This window comes from Miniopterus schreibersii (genome assembly GCF_964146895.1).
Source record: "Miniopterus schreibersii genome assembly, chromosome: 6".
In the NCBI taxonomy this organism is placed as follows: Eukaryota; Metazoa; Chordata; class Mammalia; order Chiroptera; family Miniopteridae; genus Miniopterus; species Miniopterus schreibersii.
Window position 1 is genome coordinate 46,112,848 of NC_138107.1, and position 23,312 is coordinate 46,136,159.

Below are 23,312 nucleotides of genomic sequence, written 5' to 3' on the forward strand. Positions count from 1 at the left end.
TCCAAACAGTACATTACAGAACACTTCTAAAGAAAGTGTGTGATTTCCTTTTTGTTAAGCTTCTCTTTTTAATTCTAGACAGGTGTGAAAACAATCAGCATTGCTAATTTCTTGTCAAATGATTTCTGTCTAAAACTGCTCTATATTTTTCTCAAGGTAAATTCAATAACTGGAGCCAGGGTGACTATAAAGCTAGTAATTATTTGATATTTAAGCATTTTATTAAATGCAGTTTCTAGCTGTGTTATGTGTGTTCATTATTCTCAATGACAGAAGAAAATGCAGAGAGATTGGGGTGATAATCCCCATTAGTACAATGGAGAAAAACACTGGTGGAAAGACTTCTTTACAAAAGCATTGTAAGAACTAAGGTACACTGAATAATAGAAAATTCTTTGCAAATGTAACATACAAAACCATCAACATCATTTCCTTAGTGCAGGAAAATAGAATAATATTGCTCCCTAGAATCTGAAATTGCTATAAAGAGAATAAATAGAGAGAAAATGACATATAGAATAGAAAGTTTATAATGCTTATTCAAGTACTCCAATTGACTGGCCTAAATATTTTCTATATGGTTTTGATAAACTTCCACTTAAAATCTAGCCTTCATTTTGTTACTATAAAGAAATAGAGATGGTAGTTGTTACCAAAATACATCAAAGGGTTTAGCTTAAAAATTATTATGATAATTAATGTACATAGAAGTTTTGATTAATGAAAATATTTTGAGGGCACAATACAGCACACTAACCAAAATATATCTGGATGGGTTTAATTTCCAGAATAAACTAATTTAGTTACTAGGCTAGTGATATAATCTTCAATTCAATATTTTCTTTATTTTTTAACTAATCATCAAATTAATTCATTGTGATAATATAACATTTCACTGTTTTAAAGTGCCACATATTTCCTCACTTAATCCTCAGTCATGTAATCATTATAATTGCTATTGCCACGTAATGAACCCTCAGTATGCCCATCATTGTGCTGTTATTAATACATATCAATCAATAATTGCTACAACCTATTGAAATGTTATGATTACTATTCAGCTGTTTAATTTTTAAACAAATGTGGCAAATAATTATTAGATAGGTTAGGGAGAAAGTTTTGGCTTTGGTAATGGAGTAACCTACAGATTATAATTATACATAATTGTAAACTCTAATATATATATAAATATATATGTTTTTATGTATATGTGGTTTTATATATGCAGGGGTGGGCAAATCATTACCTAAAAGATAAATCATAAGTAAGGATATGAAATAACAATAATAATTAGAAGACAGATAATACCAATTCATAATGCAATAATTAATTAATACAATAATAAGCTCTGTGTTTCATGTACTCACAGCTGTAAACCCACTTTTTCCCACTGGTGTGTACTATCTGGAGCACTAAAGTGTGACCAGAACCTGGAGAAGAATCAACATTTGGAAAATGAGAGTGACTCTGAGGTTCCTGTTTTAATCAATTTTTTCCTAAAGGAAGTCTCAAGCCACCATTCCAGCAGGAAGATAGGCAGATAGAACTTGGATAGAACTTGCAATTGTAATGTCTTTAGGAATTAAGGAACATATATCATGGGTACCACAGTAGCTGGAGTGTGCAGGCTGAAATTGTTCAAAGGAAAAAGCTAGAGATACATGACCCCAAATTCTACATGTAAACTTTTCCCAACTCTTTAGCTGATCTCTGTTCTATGAATGCGTGGGGCAGACTCCAAGCAGCCCTGCTAATTGCGAAGAACTGAACATTGAGTTTAGAGGCTGCACACTAATGCAACATAGAGTTTGGAGTTTTAGTTCATCCAAGGTAACTGTCTGCTAAAACAAACTAGCAAGGAAAATCTTCATTCCCCTCAAAGAAATATAACAGGTCTCAGAAGCTATACAATGTATAATCTTTTTTCCAGGCTATATACCAAAAACTTTATATATACATAAAAGAAAAACATGGCAATGTCATCCATACTCAAGGGAAAAGGAAATCAACGGACAAGAGTCCGAAATAATCAATATCTTGGAATAAACATATTAGGATTTCTACATGAAACAAAATCTATGCAAAAGAACCCCCAGAAAGCAAAAATTAAAGTTCTAGAATGGAAGAATTTAACATCTAAAATAAAATTTTTAGTGGATAAACTAAGAAATTTTCCAGGTTCACATAATTATTAAATTGCCATAGCTAAGATACAAACTGGGTTTGTTTGATTCCAGAATCAATGCACTTAACTACAATACTGTGCTATTTCCCAATAAAGTGTATGCTATTATGCCTTCTTATTCATACATGGAAGTTGAGACTTGATAAATTAAACACTATGCTAGGTGATAGGATAGAGTGATAAACAAAATAGAAATGCCCAGTGAAGCCTATAATCCAGTGGGGATAATGGACTCTGTACAGATACCTTCAATGATTATTTCATTACAATAGCAGTAACTGCAATTATAAAACACATCATAGAAATTCAAATTATAAACAAGGTGACCTAACTCTGAGAGGTTAAAAAAGATATATACATGACACCTGTTGCTTCTCTATATTTACTTGAAAACTGTTTCTCTAAAATATGATTAATCTTTAAAAACACTCCTGTCCAAGGAGTGGCTATTTAATCTCTCACTTCTTATGGAAAATATTTATTCTTATTGCTATAGTGTACTCAGTGGCATGCTGCCAGATTAACTACATGTAAAACACAACAATTTAAGGGACTATCTATGGAAAATAGAAAACCCTGAAAGAGATTGTAAGGACTTTGATGTGCCATGATTACAAAAGTAAGAGTTTGAGTCAGAACATTTCTAAGAAAAATATTTTTGTAATACAGACATCTCACAATCTCATTCTCTGGTGTACAGTTCATTCTTCACAACAGAGGTAAACTAGTGAAAAACAAGAAATACGAACATTATACAGAAGGATTAAATATGTTTCTACTTCTTTCTTATCTAACTGTACTCGGTGGCATTTAGATTGTTTTCAACATGGGATATGGTCACTAAGGACAGCTGGCTCCATTGATCCCCAGCGATTCTGCCCATGCCACTTCTTATGACTCATCCTAATTTATTGTAATTAACATCAATATAGAAATGGGTGTGTATTGCCTTTTCCCAATGTCCTAGGGTGCAAGTATTCTACCACAAAGTCACGGAGAAACTCAAATATAAATGCCGTGGTTGCCCTGGCCAGCGTGGCTCCGTTGGTTGGAGCGTAGTCCCATACACCAGAAGGTGAGAGTTCGATTCCCAGTCAGGGCTCACACCCAGCTTGCGGGTTCGATCCCTGGTTGAGGCTCGTCCCAAAACAACAGATTGATGTTTCTCACATCGATGTCTCTCTGTCTCTATGTCTCTTTCTCTCTCTCCCTTCCTCTCTAAAAAAAAATAAAAAAAATTAAAAAATGCCGTTGACATTTGAAACAGTAGTTACCATAAGAATAAAAAGCAACAGTAAGAATTTTTAAGGGATGTCAATCCACAGAACACAATTACTTCTCATACAACCCCTCTCACTTTATGCATTTTAAAACATTTTCATTTGCTAAGCTTCCCAATTTGCCGAGGTTTTTACTGAGTGGTAGAAATGGCCAGGAATTACCATCTTTCAGCAAATAAATATTTCTGTTCTCTGTCAGTAAATATTCTGTAATCAGTCATTTAAACCACATCTCTTTATTTTCCTTCTCCATAACATAAATAAATAAGTAAATAAATAAATAATAAATAAATTAATTGATTGATTAATTATTTTTTTAAAATCAGTGTTCTGCCTAACCTATTCTTTGGTAGAGATCTCCACATTACATCAGAAAAGAGAGGAGATGGAGCTAAAGGATGGAAAACATTAAATCTTTGCAATTATCATTGACATCGTACTCTGCTTATATTTCCTTTCTGTTTTCCCCCTTGTCCACCTCTACTTTGCATGTATGATTTAAAGCCTTTTTCTCTTATGTAATCTTGTTTACCCAAGTCCTTTTTCAAAAAATTTAGAACTTCACTATAAACAGCAAATATGAAAAGTTGTTTTGAATTTGACTTGATAAAAACATACTGTCACTTTTGATCAAAGAAAGATAATGATGACTTCACTAACAAATAGTTTTTAAACTTTTATATATTTAACACACTTGCCTACTGTGTGCCAGGCTCTATTCTAAGTTGACTTATGAAAAGTAAGTCAATGAATCACTTTGTTGCTATTAAAGGGTGTAAATTCTGAGTCATTACAAGCTCCTTCCTGGTTTCTATAATAAAAGATTATTATAACAAGGTTTAATACATAAACCTTTTGGCATTTGCTTTCTTTCTGTTGATACTTTTTTTTTTCTTTAATAATTATTGAGTAAGATGAGAGCAAAGAGACAAGAACAGTTGGTTGTCAGTAGTTCGTTGGTATTGTCAGTTATTTCAAAGGATCGATTTTTGGCTTCCTGTATAGATGATTGTATTGCAAGGACTATGGGTGATGCCAGAACAGATCGAAAGTGCCAACATTGGATTCACATTTTCTAATTCTGGAACAAGTGTGGTGAAAGTCTTGGACACCAGAAAAAAAATCTGTCAACTCCCTCACCAGCAGCTGTCACCTGTAGTTAATCTTTTTATTGCTATTTGTGTATTCCTCCTCACGTCACACTATCTCCCACACACTATGTCACCATCTGCCACCACATTTTCCTGCATCCAGTTGACCTCTCCAAACAAGGCCCTGCCTTCATTTTCAGTAAGTCAGGCATCACTAAGTCAGTGATGGCAATGGCCTTTGAAAATAAAACTAAACATTTCATAACTGAAGTAACAATATTTGCCCATTTTTTTAAAAAACCTAAATGTTTTTTTAGCTGGAGGTACAGCAGGGATGGGGTTCATGGAATGTTCTTGTATGTAGAAAAAACAGATCTAATTATGAGTGGGGTACATATAAAGAATAAGGGAAACATAGGTATTTTTTTTGCTTCATAGGACCCCCACACTTAATGGGAAACAGTAGAGAACTGAAAAAAATCAACCAATTTATAGATAATCAGTATGGTGAAGACTGTTAAATTCTGGCCTATTTGGTTCATCTCTTCGTCCATGAAAATTCCACTTTTGTTTCCAACTTACTGTTAAATGCTACATGAACAGTCTGATGATTTTTTTTAAGGACACATGCATCATTCTCAGCCAAAGCATTTGTCTTTTTGAGTAACCAGGATCTCAGGATTAACTTAGCCATCACAGGATAAACTAGCCTATTTTGACTAATACCACAGGCCACCAGTAACTGAATAGTTCATCTGTCTCCACTAGTTTCCTTATCTGCCTCCCATAAGGAGGATTGTAATGATTGACCATTCTGTTTACGAAGTATTCTTGGTGTCCTGTTGTGTCTGGTTACCAAGAGATCCCTGAATCCTTCTATTATGTGAATTCTGTAAAGGATTTGGCTGCCTTTACAGTTGGATTAGCAAAAGGGAAATAGTATAGGGAATTTTATGTAAGTTTCCTTTCGCCCTTTGCATCAGCCAGAGACCCACAATCATAACTGAGGAAGTTTTCCTGGAAGAAGTACTAGAGACTGCTGCCAGGGAACAGCACTGTCTGATGTGACAAAAGAGGCAGAAGAAACAGAGGACCCAGGTCAGTCTCAGCACCCACACATCTTGCCCATTATGAACCAAGAATAAAATATAGCCTCAGGTTGGAGAGCACACTAGTAAAAACAGAAGTGTTTTCTGAAGACAATATTGAATTCTCTTCTTTCCTTAAAAGGGATGTAAATAAAGTGAATTTGGAAGAATTCTCAGACTGCACATCTGACTGCTTAAATTGCACCTGAGAAGTAGCAACCAAACAGATGGAAGCAAGGAGAATTAGGGAACATTTTCTTTAGATTTCATGTGCCCATAAGCACAATAGCTTACCCCTTTCAAACAGAGGGTCTTTAGACTGGCAGACAGTCTTGTAAATACAGACTGTAACACCTGTGTGTCAAACAAGTAGATACAGGTGCAATCACACATTCCCCAGATAGACAAGATAGACTGTGCTGAGCTGGATATACGCACGTCATTCCAGCTTTCACTGCCTCTTCCTCTAAACAAGTCATTAACTGTAGTGTAGAAAAATAATATTGCATAGATTATTGGTGTTATTAAACTTAAGTGTTCTTTTCTGCCTTGGAGGGGATATTAGTCTCTCTCACTAATTCCATGTCTTGCCTTGTTCGGCCCCTTTTTTCTTCCCCAGACATCTTTCTTTATTATAAGAGTCCCCTTAATGGGCTGGAAGCATTTCAAGCATGCTTAGCTGTCAATATTATTTCTTAATTTTTAAAGATCTTCAACTTTTACAGATTTGTTGAGTTGAGCAGATAAAAACATTTCTAAAAATCTCAATATTGTGGAACTTTTGCAAATAAGACTACAATAATTAGCATAGTATGTCTTCCTTCTAAAGAGGGCTGAAAGATTTGTGAAATACTTGGCATTTAAATGAAAGGGGATGTAAAGAAATAATACATCATGACAAGTAGTTTTTTGAGAATTACATTGTATGCAGTACTTATTAATGTTTAGAAAATATATTTTTACCAAAAAAGAAGAGATTAAATATCAAGGTGTGTTTGTAGAGTTGTTAATAAAATACAAAATGTCTCATCACTGCAATGCATCAACAGCTTAAAACTGAGCTAGACAGGGATTAACTGGAGGTGATGCTGACAGTGAATTAGCTAACAATGGGAAATAAATTTTCAGCTTTGACTCTGGAACTTGACCATTGTTCATTTAATCACATATCGTGGTTTTGGTTAGCATTAGTGGATCTTATGCATCCGATTTGTTAGCTGAGATTCTCTTTTCTGTCTTTATAGGGTAAATAGCAATTTTTATGAAATATACTAGAAATGTAAAGTACAATGAGATCTGACATGAACAAACAATAATACTCTGATTCATTGGGACCATGAAATCTACCCTAAAAATACAAAATGGTGTTTCATAAATCTCTATAAATTATGAAATATTGTGCAATGATCATTTTAAATTATATCTAACACCTTACATAATATTTTACTCCTCTCTAATTTTTTAAAATAAAAAAGACTTTTATATTTTGTATCATATAATTATTGTACTTTCTAGCAAAAAGTAAAATTATCAAGTAAATGATTAAATTTAGGCTAAAGACTTGGGTCCTTTGATCAGCATGGTTACAGAGAACTGATTTGACTGAATTTATTACACAGCAAATCTTGTTTAACCATCATTTAGACAGAGTCTGTATGAATCACAGGTCAAAGAAACTTTATTGCAATTTACCACAGTTCATTTTAAATGTCCAGGCTGTAAGGAGAAGACAGAAATGAAAGTACCAGTCTTATCACTCTCACTTATTACATGTTTGATTGCATTAAACAACGGCAGAGCAAATCCTATTGACAAGTTTCTTAGAAATTCCAGTGTACAGAGGTCATTTCTATATACAACATTCATCTTAATAGGACTCACTAAAAGTAGCTGAAACATACACACACTCACATACACACACATATTCACATAATCTATAATGACAAACTTTCCCTGTTTGTGACAATCTTGTTTTTTACACTAAAATTTCTATATCTCAATAAATCACTTGTTCATAGGCAATTTGGGGTGGCTGGCTACTATAACACACACACACACACACACACACACACACACACACACACACGCTGTTTGATTTCACTTTGAATATGTAACCATAATCTTTGGAAGCACTCTACACTTTCGGAGAAGACAGAAAATTAGAAAAAAAAATAAAAACACAACAAAGTGTATTTTAAAAACACCGTTTCCAAGACATTCAACATCAGACAATAAAGGACATTGATTTTTGAGACACAGGAAACAAGTAAGTTGAACCCAATGATTACCCAAGCTTGTTGCCTTTAGATAGTTTCCAGTCTATGGAGAAGCAAGGAGAAACTAAGCGGAGACTCCTTCAAAAAATTAGCTTTCCCAAGCTGATGCTTTTCAATTGCACAGAATTACTCAGTGCTTAGTGTCCCATGAAGCTCACCACCACATTTACATCTAGGGCTTTGAGGGAAGAAGAAACTGAAGCCTTTCCTGCTTGCTTATTGTGACTAATTAAAGTTTTAGTTCACAAGTAGGGAAAGATCCCAGGCCCTTCACTTTTTTTTTTTTTTTTTTTTTTTTTTGGTATAAAAGAGAACAAATAAAATTTTAGAAAGGACAGAACATCTGATTTTATAGAACACCCCCCCCCAAAAGCACAGTTCATAAAAGAACAAATTGATAAATTAGCATTCATCAAAATGAAAAACCATTGCTCATTGAAAACACTGCTAAGAGAGTGCAGAGACAAGCTGTGTACCAGAAAAAATTGTTTGCAAATTGAATATCTTATAAATAACTTGAATCCAGAATATATAAAGAATTCCTAAAACTCAAGAATAGGAAAACAATCAGCCCAATTTAAAAAAAAAGGAAAAATATTGGAACAACCACTTTATCATTGGAGCCCTACAGAGAATAAATATTCACATGAAAAGATGCTAAACATCATTAGGAAAATACAAATTAAATCTCAGTGAAGTATAATTACATACCTGTTGGAACAACAAAATTAAGAAGACCTACTATGGAAAGTATTGGCAAGGATGTGGAGGAACTGGAATTTTCATACACTGCCAGTGAAAATATAAAATGATACAACCACTTTTGGAAACATACACCTTCCCTATGATTCAGTCATTTCATTCTGAGGTGTTTACCAAAAACAAAAGACAGCACATGTCCACATAAAGACTTGTACATCATACTCCTAGCAGCTTTATTTGTAATATCCACACTGGGAAAAAAACACATGCCCATTAACAGGTAAAGGAATAAACAAATGGTGGCCTACTCCTAAAATGGATAAATAAAATGGAAAGAACGGTTTATCAAGATGGCAATGAAAAGGGGCAAATAATCCATATATGCTATAACATAACGAATGATAATAAAAATAATTATGATAATTGAAACACAGCAGATCTAAAATATAAAAAGCACATACTATAAAATTGTTATTTATATTATTTTTAATTATAGAATTAGTGACAGAAAGCAGATAAATCAGTGTCTGGGATGTGTATAGGGAATCCATGAAGCCTCACCACCTTCAAAACAGGTAACATACAGCCAGATAGCTATCTCTACCAATGTCAGATTAAATGACCTCAGAGAAATGGCCACCACATTTTGGCAAGTTAGAGTTTCCAGGATAATAGTCAGTAACCCAGGATATTAACTTAAAAATCTACCACTAGAGAAGATGAATCTATAGTTAGAGTACTCACAGTCAGGTTTTTAGAGTCTTTCTCTTACCTTGAATGTACAGCCCTAGTTTGTGACACTTTTGTGGAAAATATCAAAATGGAAAAAGGGAACTCAAAAAGTAAAGCATAACAAAATGGTCCCAGAAAAAAATAGAAAAGTAAACCTCAAAACAGAGTTATGATTAGAAACTTGTGATTAAGTATACTCAGAAACATGTAAAACATTTCATCCATAAATAATGTTATAGCTGTTTAGTTAAGAAAGAAGACAAGATAAATCTCTTGAAACCTATACAGAAATACAAATAAAACTCATTAACACAAAAGCACAGGCATAGTGTAAATGAAATCAAATATTTGATGTTTGGAGCAAGAACATAAGGCACCCAACTTTCAAGTGAGGAAGATCACAGACAAAGGATCTTACTAAATGAATAATGAAGATGTCCTTAGGGATTAAGAATGTAAGTCTCCAGATTCAAAGAATATACTTCTGGAAAAAAACATGATAAATGAAAAAACAAAACAAAAAAAGACAATATAGTCACATATCATCCTGAAATTTTACTACAAAGATAGGTTGCTAAATCTAAAAGTCTGTTGCCCCCCTTGGCCAGCTTGGCTCAGCAGTTGAGCATCAGCCTATGATCCAGGAGATCCAGGTTGGATTTCCGGTCAGGGCACATGCCCCTCTTTGGACTCCATCCCCAGCAGGGGGTGTGCAGGAGGCCACTGATCAAGGACTCTCATCATTGATGTTTTTAATCTCTCTCCCTTCTCTCTGAAATTAATAAAAGTATATTTTAAAATAAATAAATAAATAAAATTTCTATAAATAAATAAAAATCTATAGTCCCTACCTTAATTAATCTTTCACAAGCCTTTATTTCTTGGATCATTTTCTCTATGGTTTTTTTTTTATTTTTTATTTTAGCTTTTTAGAAACAGATATTACATTGAAATATAATATCTATATCATAAAAACCATCCATTTTCAAAATTCAGTGCGTTTTAATATATTTACTGGGTGATGAAACCATCAACAATGTTTAAATTTAAAACATTTCCATCAAACAAAACAACCTATTTTAAATATTTCATATAAATTAAACTGCATAATATGTATTCGTTGCAACTGCCATTTTTCACTTAGCCTAATGTTTTAGAGGTTCACCCATGTTGCAGTATGTGCCAGTACTTTGTTCTTTTTTACTTTAAAATGATACTCTGTTGTATGGACATACAGTATTTTTGTTTGCCCTTTCATTTTTTAATATACAATTGGGTTTTGTTTACTCTGTGGCTTTTAATAAATAATGCTACATTGAATATTTATGTACAGGTATTTATGTATATGTTTATTTTAATTTCTCTTGGAAAAATACACAAAATTGGAAATACTGGGTATTTATGGTAATTTTACTTTTTACATTTTGAGAACCTGCCAAATTATTTCACAAAGTGATTATATAATTTTACATTCCCACAAGGGAAAAAGGAAAAGAAATATATTATTATACCATCTTTTATAATTACCAATATAATTACCTCTTCCTGCATTCTTTTTTATTCATGTAGATTAGAATTACTGTTTGGGGTCACTTCCTTTCAACCTGAAGAACTTCCTTTGCTAATTTTTGTAAGGTAAGTCTGCTCACAAAAAATTCTCGGGCTTTGTTCATCTAGAAATTGCCTCATTTACATTTTTTTTCTTTGACTGTTCCCTTCCAGGATCTATATAGGCTTCTAAAGCTCCATTTTTTTTTAATTTTTTTTTTCGGGTGAAAAGTTATGAAGAGTAGCTTTTAATCTTATTGTGGCTCCTTTTTGGTTATTTAGTTGTTTCTTTCTTGCTTCTTCTAAGGTAATCTCTTTTTCTTTGGTTTTCAAAAATTTAATTATGATATACCTGTGTATGGATCATTTTTAAACCCTGCTTGTAGTTTTTTGAACTCCTTGGATGTATAGATTAATATTTTGGGAGGAAATTTTGGGAAGTTTTCAGCTATCATTTTCTAAAATATTTTTTCTTCCCAGCTCTTTCTCTTTTTTCTATAATTTGAGCAACTTAATGGTATCCTATGTTTCTCTTAGGCTCTGTTCGAGTCTCTTTATTCTCTTTTTTTCAGACTGTATAAACTTTATTTGATCTATCTTTAAAGTCATTTATTATTTCCCCTGCTAGCTCACATCTCCTTTGAAGTCCTGGGTGAAATTTTCATTCCATTTATTATACTTTTAAAATCCAGGATTTCCATGTGTGTGTTTTAAAAATAATTTCTATCTCTTTATTAATAGTCTCATTTGATGAGACTTCCCTTTAATTATTTAAAAATGTTTCCTTCTGTTCCATGACCACATGTAATAACTGCTTTAAAATGTTTGTCTGCAAAATCACACACCAGGACTCCTCAAAGGCATTTTTTATTGGCTGCTTCTTTCTTATCTAAGGGTCACATTTCCCCCTTACTCTGTGTCATACATGATATTTTGTTTAAGATGGAGCGTTTTACATATAATATTGTAGCAACTCTGATTCTTATTCCTCACTCCTCGAGGCCTGGTGTTATTGAGGTATTTTCTTTGCTCATTGGTTTATTTGTTCAGTGATTTCGCTGGACTGATTCTGTGAAATCTGTATCTCCTATGGTGTACAGCTTCTGATGCTCAATTTATGTTCCTTATTTTAATTTTTAAGCTTAGATGCCTAGTTTTCACCCCCAGGTCAACACAAATTAGTGATCAGCCACTTTCAGAGGTGGAGTTAAGCAGAACGTTTTTCACCCTTTTCCATTGGACTGATGTGTGACTTGGGGACTGATTTCAAATTTCATGAAGTTTGCAACTATCTTCCACATTCATCCCTGGACTTGGATGTACTCTCTTCATGAGATCCTGAGATGGTGCACTAAGCTTTAGAAGACACAATATGTAAGTTGAAGAGTCATCTTGGACTATTCTATTGACCTTATAGTCAATGTACACTTGCTACCAAATATGTAACAATTCTACACTCAAATCCCCCTGTCTCCATTCCTTTTGTATGAGGTTCCTGTCACTCTATGTCTACTCTGGGTTACATTTCATCAGAAGTTTAAATACTAAATTCAGACTCAAGACAACACTTTTTAGATTATGCTCCATAGATATCCTCCTCTCTCATTATGCCTGATTTCACTAAACAACTACAAATATAGAGACATACTCAAAGAAGTAAATCTCCTATTTGGCAGTGCATTATCCTTAACAAGCCCTAAAGAAAGGGCGATCCATGCATTTGTTATTGGTCTTAGAGATACCTATAATGTCTACATTTACTTTTTTTTAAATGCATTTGTAAATTTCTATTCACAATATTAACAAATCTGTGATTCTAATCTCATTTCAGACAAGGCCTTAAAATAATTTGAGTGAACAAAAGGCAATATCGTAATATATTTCTAGGTATGATACTTGAGTGCTGTGTATGTGTGGTAATAAGAGAATGAGAAGTTCAATATTTTCTACACTGTTTGATATTTATCTATCAGGTATTTCAGTGTGCTTATATGTCCCAAAGGATTGTGTATAATAATTAGACTTGTGGTGAAGCACATATTCCTAAATGACTACTCTAATTCTATTGTAGGTTAAAGTGCAGAGCTAGAAACTCTGTTCTGATAAAAAATATATATATTAAATGTGATATTAATGGCTTAAAGTTGTATACCTCCCTTGAGAGTCCCACTTTTAATAACCTCCAGTATCATAGATAAAGCTGAGGGAGTAATCATTACTGAAATGGATTTTCTGGCAGAATTAGACATCACCTCCAAGAATCAATAATCATTTGAAGCTAACAGGGTGATTAAATGACCTCCTTTTTATTTTACCTCATGTTGAGTTGCTTTTTAATCTTGATTTAGAGTCACTCTGCTAGAAACAAAGATAAACCGAGGATTTAGAACATTAGAGCAGCAATGTGAGGCCTATTCATTATGAAGGTTAAAGGCTCTTTTCCTTCAATCAAGGCATTTCTAGCTAATCAATGCATTCTAAAGGAAAAACTGAACATTCTAGGTGCAGACTGTATAAATACCACCACCTAAGGCCTCTGCTTCTTTATAAAGATCTGCACCATTAACTTTGATATGGCAGGTGCTATATATTTTTTATTTAATAATTTACCATGCCAATGATACTGGGGTGGTCTTTGTATTGACTGATAATGTCATTAATTCTTTTCATGTGTAGTTTATCCCTCCCATCTCTTTACAGTACAAACAAACACCAAAAAACAAAACCCCACCTCAAGTAGGCAGCAAGTTAATTCTGCCAGCTATTTTCTACCACATGTAAGAAATGCAGACAATTACCAATTAGAGTTTTGCATAGTTTGTATTGCAAATTACTACATAAAAACTGTATGACCAAAGGATTATTTTTGTACATATCCTGATGATACACCCATGTGACAATGTGAAAATGAAGTTTGTGAATGTACTCATATATAAAAAGTAAAATTTGAAGATATAAACTTGTGGAATTCAACAAATTTCAAAAGCAAACATTATTTGACCTTTATACAAAGGGAAATTAGATAGATGATAGATGATGATGATGAAGATAGATAGATAGATGATAGATGATAGATGATAGATAGATAGATGATAGATAGATAGATGATAGATAGATAGATAGATAGATAGATAGATAGATAGATGATAGATATAGATAGATAGATGATAGATAGATGATAGATAGATAGATAGATAGATAGATAGATAGATAGATGATAGATAGATGATAGATGATGATAGATGATAGATAGATGATAGATAGATGATAGATAGATAGATAGATAGATAGATAGATAGATAGATAGATAGATAGATAGATAGATAGATGATAGATAGATAGATGATATATAGATAGATAGAGATAGATAGATGATAGATAGATAGATAGATAGATGATAGATGATGATAGATAGATAGATAGATGATAGATAGATGATAGATAGATAGATGATAAATGATAGATAGATGATAGATGATAGATAGATAGATATAGGTAGATGATAGATGATAGATAGATAGATAGATAGATAGATAGATGATAGATGATAGATGATAGATAGATAGATATAGATAGATAGATATAGATAGATAGATAGATGATAGATAGATGATAGATAGATAGATAGATAGATAGATAGATGATAGATGATAGATAGATAGATAGATGATAGATGATAGATAGATAGATAGATAGATAGATAGATAGATAGATAGATAGATAGATAGATAGATAGATAGATAGATGATAGATAGATAGATGATAGATAGATATAGATAGATAGATGATAGATGATAGATGATAAATAGATGATAGATAGAAAGATAGATTGATAAATATAGTGGGTGCACATGTGTGTATTCACCAGTGTGCATGAGGGGAAAAAAGAGAGATAAAGGTAAATACATTTATTATATCTTAGATAGATATAAGTATAGTATTATTAAATAATATGATATGTTAATAGGTAAACATTTATATATGTAAACTTTATATATATTATTATTAACCTAATACCCTTATTGAAAATAATTAGTTTTTATTTACAAGTACTTCTATCTTAAGCTTTGGGTTCTTCATGGATTGAACATGTTTAACTTCTTTAAAATTTATACTTCATGTTTGCAATATGTATAAATTAATCATATTATAACATAGTAGGTTAGGTAATAACAAATATTCATGTTCTCTGAAAAAAGTTTCAAATATAACTTATAATTAATTAATAAGCCTCACTGCCAAAGAGTTTTTGAAGTGTTATTTGATAACAAGAAAATAATTTTCAAAATGTAGAAACTTGCTACCATGAGCTTTAAAATTTTTGCTCCTACCATGATAGTTACTTAGGGGAAATATTTGTCTCTCTAAAGTAATTGATTTTTTAAAATATTATTTTAGCACCTTCAACTGCAAAATGTGATTTTATTTAATTTTAGACAATTAACAATTGGAAAGGAAATATTCAGCTAATAATTGTGTTTATTCACTCTCACTTCTTTTATACTGTACAGTTTTGACAAGAACAACAGAAAGGTGCTCTGTATTTCTTAGAACACCTGATCAAGAGGCAGGTGATACCTCACCCTATCATTTTCTTTTTTTTTTCTTTTTTTTTCATTTTGAACCTATCATTTTCTGTGAGGTTAATTTTGATCAGTGTGTCTCTAGATGTTCTCAGTTGGATCCATCCAGATAAAATTCATTGTCAGCCTTTCACTTAAGCGATTTGGCTGGCATTGATGATGACTGTCAATTTCCATGTTTTCTTTCGGGGAGAAAAATGCTGATATTCTAATTCTATCATACCTTTCTCATTTATTATCTGGAATACTTTACACTGTTCTCAGGGTTATGAAGTATAATTCACATAGGAAATACAGAACAAATCCTTGAACTAATTATATTTACCAATGTGTTAGCATTATAGTTTGTTTCCAAGAATGTAATAGAAGTGACAAATGTGTATTTTATTATAATTATATTAACATATTTGATGTGCTTCAATCTATTGCATTTATTATTTTTGATGCTCATATTATCTTATTTTTTAATGAAGGCACCTGTTAAATTTTTGTTCAGTTTAATAGGAGCCTACAGGCCTTTATAGCTTCCCCGTTTTCTTGTATAATAAGATGCTCCAGTCTCATTCTGCACATATTCTGCTCCTGATTCGAAATCAGCTATTTATCCAAGGATCTGTGATTTTAATTATTGAATTTATTACAAATCACAATCTGGGCAGTACACTCTCTCATTACTGCTGAGGTATTCTTTCTTTCCAAAATTTTCAATAAGAACAAGAATCCATTTATTTATTTATTTACACACATGGCTGAATTGAAGCTATCAATAAGCATCACTAAAAACGGAGTTGAGAAAAGATGAGTTGTCATACAATGGTATGTAATATTTTCACCATACACATACAACAGATGTAAATAACCTCATTATCATAGATATTATAAAAATGTAGTAAGATAAGTAAAAGTGATGAGCTTTTTAGTATTTCTTTGCCTTTTCAATATAATTAACATAATTATGTGGTTATATAATTTAATTTTTAAGAAACGACTGTATTTAACATAGGACTCACAAAGTTACTGAATATTCAACAATAGGCTCAACCACACCACTCTTATGTGTACATAAGAAAAAAATGAGACAATTGAGGACATTAGAGTGCTAACTTTTTTTAGGTGTGAAAGTGGTATTCTAATAGGGTTAAAAAAAAGAGGCCTTGCCTTTTAGCGATACATACTGAAAGTTTATGTATGTTTATATGTATTGGTGATTATGAGTCCTATGTAATTAGGGTTCAAAATACTATTCTAACTAATTTCATTTACCCAAAATGTTTTCAATAAAATGTGAAAAATATATCAATTTTCCAAATTCCAGAGATACACAAAGCACAAAATGAGATCCTCAAGAGTCTTATTATACTAGTATTGTTTTCAAGCTTATAAACAATTAATACACTTTTGATAAAGAGTTTTAAATATGCTTAGATTGTAAAGAGCGGGGAGAAACTAAATTAATCAGGTGAATTGGGAAGACCTTCATGAAGCGGATGGTCTTAATATATGAATGTAAATTTGGCAGAGGATCAATGGAGATAACATTTCACACAATAATCTTACATGTAGAAACGGAGCTTTGAAAAATGTATGAATATTAGAAAATAGTAAAATAACAGTTTGAGCTTATATATTTTGTTGAACATAAGTGTACTTTACATTATGATTTAATATAGTTTTTCATTTGACTTTACCAGTCGAGTTAGAATTTTGGCTGGCTTTAAATAAATGTTTTAAATAAATCAACCATGGCATTGCACCAAAAGGTAGCTATTGAAATGGCTTTCTGTTAACTAAATTATTCAAAGACCCAGTTGAGATGCACGTGATGTCTTTCTGTAATAGAAAGGGGCTTACAGATCCCATTATTGGGTTACAGACTGAGGAACATTTTAATCCCTGCTATCCAAAGGATTCTCAATCATGCTGCTTAGAGCATTGGAGAATTTGAACATAAAGTGTGATTCAAGAAAAGGGTGAAAACTAAACAAGTCCATAGTGAGATATTTTCTCAAAACACTTTTAGAATCCTGTTTCCAGTTTACTCCCTTGTTTTTCAGGGCCACACTATCCTCCATCTTCTTGAGAAGGATTCTATAGGACATAAAGTTTCAGACATCGTGTACCTGAAAGCACCTTTAGCTTATTTCCTACCTGAATGTTAGTTTATCCAGAGATAAAATTTTAGGTAGAAAATTATTTTCCCTCAGGATTTTCAAGGACTTTCTCAACTGTCTTTTACCTTTCAATCCTGATATTGTTAAAAATCCATTGCCATTGTAATTCTTGAGCTTTTATATGTGACCTTTTAGTATTCTTCCTGAAGATTATGCATGTATTTTTATTTCCTAGAGTTCTAAAATTTCATAATGATATATCATGTTGGGGGCATTTTATACTTCTTTTTCCCCAGGCAATCAATAAGCCCTTTCAATCTGCACACTTAATTTTTCCTATTTTAATAAAATTTCTTGACTGATATTTTTATAAGACATTGTTTATCTTTGCAACCCTGCCACTCAGAAGGATGACTGCTTGACCATTTGGACTGATCTGCAAATATTCTCTTTTCTTTTTTAATTTTTTTTAGCAATTTTTTTTTTATTTTTGTGATGTTTCTTAGGTTTTACCTTAATATTTTATATTTAATTTTTAACTTATTTGTCTAGATACATAGATAAATAGATAGATGGATATATTTCTAGTTTTAGTTCTATTTCCATCTATGGAGAGAGAAAGAGCTGAGGGGGGTTGTAGAGGGAGAGGGAGAGAGGAGCACGCAATATTTTCTGTTTTCACCTTTCCTTCTGTGTTGGTCTTTGAGAACTTATGCCCAAGGTCAATATACTGAGATTTCAAGGAAGAATGAATACAAAGACACATATTCAACCTACCATCTTTAAACAAAAGGCATTCTCATATTTAATATATTCTAACCCACCTTCCTTACCCACAACTATGCCTTTCTTTATTTTAATGTGTTATTTATCCCTTTTTACTATTTCATTTATTTATTTGTTTCTTTTTTGATTAACATTCTGGCCAACAGTATACAAAATATTTTGTGGGATTCTTTCTACTCAAGACCATTGACATACTCCATTCTATTTTTCTAACTATGTATTTTTTTCACTTCTCATATTTTATTTCACTGAGTTTTTTTGTTTTTACTGTGACATTTTTCATATACAAAATTTTAAAATATGTGCAACTTAAATAAAAACAGTATATAAATACCTTCCACGATATTAAATGTAATGTTTGCAAGTATCTTGGAAGCCCAGTATGTTGCACCCCAAAATATTCCATTCTTTCTTTCCTCCCATAGTGTGTGCTCTTTTGTGACTTGATGCATTCACACAATATAGTGATTTTGAGATCTACACATGCTGATGAATTTAGCTAAATTTCATGCATTCTTGTTGCTTAAATTAATCTATTGTTTGTATATACCACACTTTTTTTTTTTTTAAATATATCTTCATTGATCTCAGAGAGAGGAAAGGAGAGTGAGAGAGAGAGAGAAACACCAATGATGAGAGAGTCATTGATCAGCCGCCTCCTGCAGGCCTTCACTGAGGATGGAGCCCGCAACCCAGGCATGTGCCCTGACCAAGAATCGAACCCCAATCGCCTGGATTCTAGGTCCATGCTCAACCGCTGGGCCATGCCTGGCCGGGCTATACATACCACATTTTAATAACTCATTTTACGATTGATGGGTATGTGTATTTCTAGCTTTTTGCTTTTACGTAAAATACAGCTATAAATACTTCTTTATGTGTCTCTTGGTGTATATGTTTAAGAGCTGTTATAGAGCGTAAACAAATAGTTAAATAAGGATAATATGTGAATGGTTTTATTACATTCAGAGAAATGACTGAATGATAAGAACATGTGAATTTTCAAGTTAATGGATAATTACAAAGTTTTACCAAAGTAGTTTAATATCAATTTACATCCTCATCAGCTGCATAAAACATTAAATTGATAGGCTTTTTCCAGAAATTTTTATATTAATAGAATTATACTGATGGTATTCACTCTTGGGGTCTCAGATTTTTTTTGCAAAGTCTCCTGTAAAACTCATTACTTTGAGGGGTAGAAGGATAGAGCTCTAACCTTAATCAGTCATTCTCCATGCCTGATACTTTTGGGTTCTGCAAAACCTCCCTAGTGGAAGCCGTGCCTGCATGTGCTTGCTTACTAGACTGCCTGATTTTATTTCTTTTTTCATATGTGCAGAAATTAAAATGATTTTTCTTAGTTCTTTCATCAACATGTAATTGTTTACTCTAGACAGTCCTTTAGAATATCAAGTCTTTTATATTTCAAAAAATAGAAGTTCACTGTATTATGTTTTAAGTGGGATCAAGAAACACAGCAAATAATTCTGACAAGAAACAATTGAAATTTGAAAATTCAAAATTGTTCTCATTCTTTATTGGTATCGTATCACCAAGCCTTACAGTAACACTAACAAAGCAGCAATAATAAAGGGATTTATCAAATTTTAAATATGCACATCCTTAACCATCTGTGCCTCATTTTCTTTGCCTGTATATGGATACAGTAATAGTATTAACCTTATGAGATTCTAGAAAAGTGCCTACTACTTATTTTTAATGGTTATTGAACCCATCATATGCGAGCATAAAAAGCATGTACATTGAAATATATGATGCTATACATTTCTAAAAGTAGTCATTGAAAAATCTTTCTTGTTTTTAATTCTCTCGTTCTCACACTCACTTTCTCATAACACACAATCATACATGCACTTTGGAATTCATAGAGAAAAAAGCTGAATTTCATGAAATTGGTTTAAAATAACAGCAAACTTATGTGCCAGTATTGTAATATATTTAAGGAATTAAATTTCTCTAGAGCTAAGCAACATTTGCAGAGGCTGAAATGGTATGTCCCTAAAAATCACAAAATAAAGGACAGCATTTAGAGTGTAAAAGCTGGGATGTAGACAAGCATTGCATTTAAAACAAAAGAAAACAAAAACCTCAACATTTTCAGAAAATCCTTATAATAGAAATGTTTATGCTAAAGCCTATTCTTATTCTAGGCTTGCTCTTTGGATGTTTATCATATAGCTGGGCCAATCCATCATTCAGAAACCTACTGAGTGCCTACTATGTGCCCAGCATGAGAGAAGCAGAATCAGGCACCTCTGACATTTTGATTGCATGGTCTGATTTTCTATCACCTGTCTTTCAGGCTCCCCTAGAGAGAGAAAACCTGGAAGTAACAGGCTCTGTCCCTTCAGGGACATCTTAATGAGACCTAGCAGTTCAGACTGACAACCTACAATCACAGCTGGTTTTTACTGCATTTCTTTTAGAATGAGCATTGGTCTTTACTTTATAAGTACTTTATCTTCATTTTTACATATATTATTTCATTTTTACATAGTTTTGAATGGAAAAATTAATAAACACTTTGATTTTTTTTGATGAATGACTGTGGTAGACTCTAACCTCAATGAATAGTACAAAGTTGTTAGTTCTGAAATTGAAATGCAAACTTAAAAATCTTTTTCATATTCAAAATACTAACAGGGAAAATATGAAATAATATTCAGAGTTTTATTTACACTTGTTATTTTTTCCTTCATTTTTCATTCTTTCACTTCTTCAGCGCAAACCTTAAAATTTAAAAGGCTGTTAGGTTGTTCTTTATAGTATTTTTTCCTTTAGTTGTATTTCTTCTCTAATCACTTTGTTTTAATTTATCTTGTCTAATAGTACATTCTTTACTCTTATCTATGATATTATTAAGGCTTATTTAATACATCGTTTTGTTATCCATATAGTTTTGAGACTCAAACTAGGATTCAGATCAGGTAGTGCAATTGTCACGAACAAAATAAAAATCTTTTTACTTATAGTTGGACCTAAAGTGGAACTCCAGGTCAAATGCCTGAATTTCAAGCTTTGTGATCAAGAATGTAAAAGAAAATTATCAGATTGGATGACATTAGAAGTTTGGGGTGGTAACTACATATTAAAACAATATAGAGATTTAATCAACTACACTTTCTTGGAAGGGAAGGGTGTAGATTTTGTGGTACCTGAAGTCTATACAATTCGGGCACCCTTTGGGGGAAAAAAAGAAATGTATATTAGTAATATAAAATTTTGACGCCCCTCCAACGGCCCTGGAAAGGCACCATGCTAATTAGAGACCCAAAAACTTAAACTTTAGATGATTCATGATGTATCTGCTGCTACTCTTGGGTGAAATCTCTAGTGAGGGTGATTTTCCATAGAACATATTGTCTATGTGTTTGATATTGCCTAATAAATCCAACTGATGAGAAAGAAGTCTCATTCTAAAATGCATGATGTGCTGAGACTTCTTAAAATTGTCAAAAAATCACAAATTGTGATGAGAACAGGCATTGTATTAAATTTACAGGTGATGAAATTGGCATATTTCATTGTGGGGAACTAGGGAAAGCTAACATAGGAGAAATGAGGCAAGAAATGGAGAGTAGGGTTGTAATGGGAAGAAAAGATAATGCACAGAGACAAAATACCATAGAAAAATGATGGTGGTTTTATATAAACTGTGTAAATAATTTCAGGACCTATTTAATTGATAATAAAAAATAACTTTTATATGAGGGAGGCAAAACTCTCAAATGCGAAACTAGTAGCAAGAGTACTGTTATTTTTAAACACAAAAATAATATGTTAAGTGTCTTAGACTTAATGAGAAATCATTCACTTTATTATCAGATGAGTGTCTTAGGGGAAAACTGAAGAATATGTTTTACGGGCCTTTTCCTTGGCCTATATTTGACCTGCTTCTTTTTTTAAAAATTCAAATGTCACTTTTTTTTTTTCACCCTTTGAAATGACAGATTCATCTTTTAATGACTTAATCCTAGGGTTAGTAATTCTACATAGAAGCATAAGCCCATGAAGATAGGATAAATCAAGAAAAAGGAGACTTATAAAAGGAAATGATTGGTATTATAATTATTCAGAAAAGTGTGAGTGTATCCAAGGGGCAAATAATTCTGTACCATGTTATGCAGTGAAGTGAAGTAACAGTATTAGAAATGCGATTGTGCTTCTTAAGATAACATTTACTTGATTGTAAACTGACTTGAATATTATATTATCATTAGAAAAGCACTTTATATTAAAATATATAAGAACTAGACTTAGGAAGAGACCGGTTGAGAATCTTAAAGTATCAAGCCAAAATAAGTTATTGTGTATTTCTATGAAAGTTTTAAGCAATCATAATGCCTAAATCAAAATGATGGATTAGTACAACAGATGGACAATTTATTTCCCAGATTGAATACCTATAAATTACAAGCACCCACTTGGAAAACCAGGATGCACTGATCTGATGTGACAGCTAAATTATTTGTTGTACATAATAGAATGGTGAACATTTATTTTTTATTGGAATTAATACAGAATAGAGAAAAATAAAATATTGTAATGAAATAATTAAAGTTGGTTCATGAAATCAAATCATTGAAAAGCTACTAGAAATTTATCAGTTTGTACTTATGGGGAAGTGTTCATTCCACATACTTATTGTAAAGGACTTTACTAGAAGTATTAAGTGTTTATACATCAGTTGTTTACTTAGGATAGCTACCATAAAAGCATATGTTACATATAAATACAAGTATAAAAATACGTAAGGAGTAGTTCATAATTACGCTGTTTATAAATTAATGGAGTTACTTAAAATTAGGTGGATGCTGTAAGACTATTTGCCCATGATTTCAGTCCAAATGTTAGTAAATAGAATATTTTTTTTCCTTTTGCTTTTGAACCTCCTGTTAAGTCAATA